Here is a 5,903-nt window from a genome sequence, read left to right as displayed (position 1 = left end):
CACACGCTGCTGGAGACACCTGAAGGGCACGGGGAGGGAAGGGTCCTGTGTGGTTGGAGTGGCCCAGGCTCTCCAGGGAAATGGCCTGTGAGCGGGGCCGTGGGAGGAAGCACAGCTGAAGCTTGAATTCGGTGCTCCTGAGCCAACGTGTCCTAGAGGACTCTTGTGTTTTATTTATTTATTTATCTATTTATTTATTATTTATTTATTTATTTTATATATTTTATTGATGTTTTACAGAGAAGAAGGTAGAGAGATAGAGAGTCAGAAACATCGATGAGAGAGAAACATCGATCAACTGCCCCCGCACACCCCCCACCGGGGACATGCCCGCAACCCAGGCACATGCCCCTGACCGGAATCGAACCCGGGACCCTTCAGTCCGCAGGCTGACGCTCTATCCACTGAGCCAAACTGGTTTTGGCAGACTCTTGTGTTTTAAATGTCCACACCTCTCAGCGGAACAGCTCTGGTCCCGTCCCCTGAGACCTGTTTGAGGGCCATGGAAGATGGCTACAAAATACCCTCAGATGCATCTTTTAAAAGACATTTGTTTTTTCTCACACACTGGCGTTTTAGAGTGGGTGAGGCTGGTACTTTCAAAGAGAGGCTGCCTGGCGTTAAGCAAATTCTGAACAGCAAGACTCTACTAACCCTCCCAGAGAACAGGCCGCTCCGCATGGAGACGTGTCCCGGTGTAGTGGCCCCTGCATGCGGATTTTGCATTTTAACGGTTCTGTTAATTTTTAACAATTGGGAAACTTTGAGAACTGTCCTCCTAAAAACAAAGGTACAGGATTTTGCCTGGTGCTTTAGGGTCACTGCTGATGTGGGGATGACCCCAGGCTGCCCTCTGCCCCCACACTCTAGAGCGGGATCATTAGGCTGTTGGAGTCTTTGCTGCTAATTTTGTTCTGTTTGTTTATTCATCCAAGCTTTCCCTGCTTCCTGTTCTCAGGCAGCACATCTGCCCTGGTGTCCATGTGGCCACTTCTAAACCTGCTGAGGGCTGGGGGCCAGCGCACCAAGCGCATTCCGGTTATGGCCGGTTATCACTCCATCAGCGGCGATGAGACACGGGAGGGCCTATTTTTCTTTGTCTGCCAGTCTGGTGTGCATATAAATACGCTATTGCATGTAACATAGGCATTGCATGTACCGTAGAACATGTATAATTGCTGTTTTAATTTTCCTTTTCTTGATGAGCACCTTTTTAACGTGTGTGGACCTTTTACATGTCATGTATGTTGCCCTCCTTTGTGACTTGTGCATTTGCCCATTTTTCTGTTCTGTACAAATTGTAAAGCTCTTTGGAGAGCAATTTGTCAGTTTCGAGCAATGCTTTAGAAGTATACATTCTTTGACCCAGAATTTGCTTCTGGAAACTGTCCTACAGAAGCGTTTACACATGTGCACAGACATCAGACTAGGATGGTCGCCGCAGCCAGCTGGAATGGGAGAAACAGGAAGGGACAGAGATGTCCACGTGCACTGGATGGGTAGGTGAGGGATGGTACAGTCGTACCACGTAGTCACTAAACTAGGAAGGACATCTATGTACCCTGACTCCGTGTCAGAAAAAGGAAAAGTGGAAGAAAAAATATAATCTCATGTATCTAAAGAGAAATTGTATCTCTGCCCGAAGCAACAAGTGTTAGCTGTGTCTCCCTGTGGGGAGGATAGCGGCGTGGAGGGGGTGTAAGGGGGACGGGGTAAACTTTCTCTCATGGTTCACGCCACACATTTCTGTTTTAGTCTTCGACAAGAAGGATTACTCGTGTCCTAAAATTTCTTGCCGCTTCAAGTGTGGTTCAGACACCAGCAGCGCCAGCTTCCATGGGAGCGGGTTAGAAATGCAGTCTCATGAGGCACCGCCAGGTCTTCAAGCCCGTCTGCACGGATCTCCCTGAGATTCCACACACATGCTGGGGCCGCGCACTGCAGAGGTTCTGAGCGGGTGGGCCTGGAGGCCTGAGCTCACAGCAGGGCTGACCCCTGCTCTGAGACAGCCAGTCAGTGATACATGCAGGGACAGTGTGAGTGGCAGGCTGACCCTCAGAGGGTGCTGTGTGGCCCTAGAGCAGCGGTTCTCAACCTTCCTAATTATCGACCCTTTAATACAGCTCCTCAGGTTGTGGTGACCCCCAACCATAAAATCATTTTCGTTGCTACTTCATAACTGTAATTTTGCTACTGTGATGAATCGTAATGTAACTATCTGATATGCAGGATGTATTTTCATTGTGACAAATTGAACGTAAGTAAAGCATAGGAATTAATCACAAAAACAATAGGTAATTATATATGTGTTTTCCGATGGTCTTAGGCGACCCCTGTGAAAGGGTCTTTCCACCCCCAAAGGGGTCGCGACCCACAGGTTGAGAACCGCTGCCCTAGAGGGTGCTGTGTGATCCTGGGGGTGCTGTGTGGCCCTAGAGCAGCGGTTCTCAACCTGTGGGTCGTGACCCCTTTGGGGCTCGAACTACCCTTTCACAGGGGTCGCCTAAGACCATCGGAAAACACATATATAATTACATATTGTTTTTGTGATTAATCACTATGCTTTAATTATGTTCAATTTGTAACAATGAAATTGGGGGTCACCACAACACGAGGAACTGTATTAAAGGGTCGCAGCATAGGAAGGTTGAGAACCACTGCCCTAGAGGGTGCTGTGCGGCCCTAGAGGGTGCTATGTTGCCTAGGGGAGGCTGGGGTTCTGAAGCTCTTAGCTCTGTCTGGGCCTAAGTCCAAGTCACAGAAGGCTCAGTACAGGGAAGAGAAAAATGTCCTGATAGCGCAGTTCTGCCCCAAAGGTCACCTCCTTCTCTGATCCTCCTGGTATTTCAAGCCCATCACTGAAAGCAAGTCCTGGGAGTGCCAACAAGCCTCTTGTAGAGACGGGTTTTTAGAAAAGAACCATAAAGGGGAAAGAATTGTGCAGTGTCTTCTACATTTATTGAAAATGCTTTGTTCCTAGTCACAAACATCCAGTGAATGTGGTGGGAGGTGTGTGTGTGTCATAGCTGACTGTAAGGAAAATATGAGTAATATTACCACATGGGGACAATCTCGAGAGAAAAACACCAAGAGACATTTCAAGAAAAGTTTATTTCAATAAAAATTTGTTATTTGTTATTTTCTCCTTCAGAGCAATAAAGGACCCGTGAGTAGTGGTTTTACAACTATGCAAGATGGCCTGGCTGGTGTGGGTCAGTGGTTGAATGAACATCAACACATGAACTAGGACAGTGATGGCGAACCTATGACATGCGTGTCAGAGGTGACACGCGAACTCATTTTTTTGGTTGATTTTTCTTTGTTCAATGGCATTTAAATATATAAAATAAATATCAAAAATATAAGTCTTTGTTTTACTATGGTTGCAAAGATCAAAAAATTTCTATATGTGACACGGCACCAGAGTTAAGTTAGGGTTTTTCAAAATGCTGGCACGCCGAGCTCAAAAGGTTCGCCATCACTGAACTAGGAGCTCAGGGTTCGATTTCTGGTTGGGGCATGCTGGGGTTGGGGCTAGATCCCCAGTGGAGGGCGTGCAGGAGGCAGCCAATCAATGATTCTCTCTCATCATGGATGTGTCTCTCCCTTTCACTCTCTGAAATCAATAAAAAATATGTTTTTTAAAAATATGCAAGATGGTTCCATCAGTTTAAAGAGGAACGGGAAAGAGACAGCTAACCTCAAGAACTTTTCCCAAATCATATACATATAAGGAAGAAGAAAAACACCAAGGAAGTTCTCAACCTGGAAACTTTAATAATTACCATCATTAAAACAAACTGCTTCAGAATTTGAGTCATTTGAGGTTCCTGCCAATTGGCAATAACTTGAAAGAATGAGGAAGCACATGTTCTGGTCCCACCTCAGAACACAGTTGTGAATTGGGACCTTGCTGGCCTGACTGTATAACTGGAAGGAGCCATCGGCAGACATCAGCTCCACGCTTACTACCCAACTACGCGCAAGGGAAGGAGCTAGGGGGTAAGTACTATCCTCAAGGAGCTAAACACTCAGGTTGGAAAGATGGAATTTACAGATGAAAAATAAACATAACAGCAATATTGTCTTCCCCAATAAATTTCCATAATGGATAGGGCTTTGGGGGGGAGGGGTAAGGAAAACGAAAATGTTAAGAATAAAAATAGAAAAACAATCGCTCTGGCCAGTGTGGCTCAGTTGGAGCGTTGTTCCATACACCAAAGGGCTGCTGCGCGTTCGGACCTGGCCTGGGTGTGTAGGGGAGGCCACTGGTCCAAGTTTCTTTCTTGCATCAGTGTTTCTCCCTCTCTTTCTCTCTTCCCTCCTCCCTCTCTATAACCAGTGAACATACCCTGGGGTGAAGATTTTAAAAATAATAAAAAAATAGAAAAACAATCACCTACAATATAGATTCTGGAGCCCACGTTTACTTGAATGACTGATCAATCACCTGGAAGGCAAGGTCTACATGTTACATATTGTGGACAAAAAAAGGGCCAAATACTAAACCTGACAAGTCATGGCAGGCCTTACCAACATAAATTCCTAACTAAGGTGGGTAGTCACATCCAAGGCCTGTCACTTACTTGATAAAGATCAGTCTTTAAGTGAGCCTGTCTATCGTCTTTTTGCATCTAGGATAACACTTAAAATGCCAGCGTAATCTTCTTTCCCAGACCCCTCAGGGCACACCTGCTGGCATCACTGCTTGAGACCACACAACCCTTGTGATCTCATTGCCCCAGTAGCACCTCTATGTGCTGTAAATGTAAATTATTAACTATCCACCAATGGAAAAGAAGTATGTGTGTCTTTATTTTCCCCTTTTACCCAATCCGACAGATTTCTCTGCTTTGCTTTCTCCTGCCCCCTTAATCTACCACCAAGGGATTTCAAATAATAGTAAGTGATAATTATTACTCATATATTTTTTTAAAATATGTATTTATTGATTTCAGAGAGAAAGGGAGCGGGAGATAGAGATAGAAACATCAATGATGAGAGAGAATCATTGATCGGCTGCCTCCTACACGCCCCCCACTGGGAATCAAGCCCGTAACTCGAGCATGTGCCCCTAACCAGAATCGAACCTGGGACCCTCCAGTCCAGCAGGCCAACACTCTATCCACTGAGCCAAACCAGCTAGGGCTATTACTCATATTGTTATTTATTACTCATTATTATTATAGCACGAGCTGTGGGAGGAAAGATTAGTAAATTAGGTAGAAAATCAGCCTAAAAGAGTGCTCAAATCATTGTGAATAAGAAGTACCTATTTCTCTAAAATGAAATTGAGTCGCATCTTACAGAGGGACAGCTGCCTCACCTGCAACGTGAAAGCAATTCCCACCCGGTGGGCAGCATTAAGAAATGTCAAGTTCCAGGGCGCAGAGAGGAGCCCGCCCAATGGGAGCTGGTACTGCATCGGGACATCCTGAGCAATCGGGAAAACCGGGTGCCGGCGGGTTCCAGCCGGCGGCTTTCTGCCACCCGGCACCACTGGACGTCAGTCCTGTCCGTCCGCCTCCGGGTCAGGCATTTGGATGGACTCCCCAGGGCCCCTGCCCTCCGCACGGGCAGCGTGCTCCTCTCCACCTTGGCGCAGCTGCTCTGCTGGTCGCGCGGAGAGGGCCTCCCAACAAGGCACACGAAGACACAAAACCGCCGAACGCCCCTTCCTGGAGCGACACGCTTTCTCGGAAGGCAAAGCGCTCGGGTCCCGCTGTCCTCTCTCTCCCAGGCCGGACGCCAGGTCTCCCAGAGCAACCGTGGCCTTGCGCAAGCCGACCCCGAGCCGGTGCCCTCCGCGCAGGCGCGGAAAGAGGGGCCAGACAGCTTCCGCTCGCGCCCGGCGTCCCTCGCGTTTCCAGGGGCGGGGCTTGCGTGATGACATCATGGGGCGG

The sequence above is a fragment of the Myotis nattereri genome (genome assembly GCF_964212035.1).
Source record: "Myotis nattereri genome assembly, chromosome: 4".
NCBI classification, from domain to species: domain Eukaryota; kingdom Metazoa; phylum Chordata; class Mammalia; order Chiroptera; family Vespertilionidae; genus Myotis; species Myotis nattereri.
The sequence above is the reverse complement of the archived record's forward strand: the minus strand, read 5'-3'. Positions refer to the sequence as shown.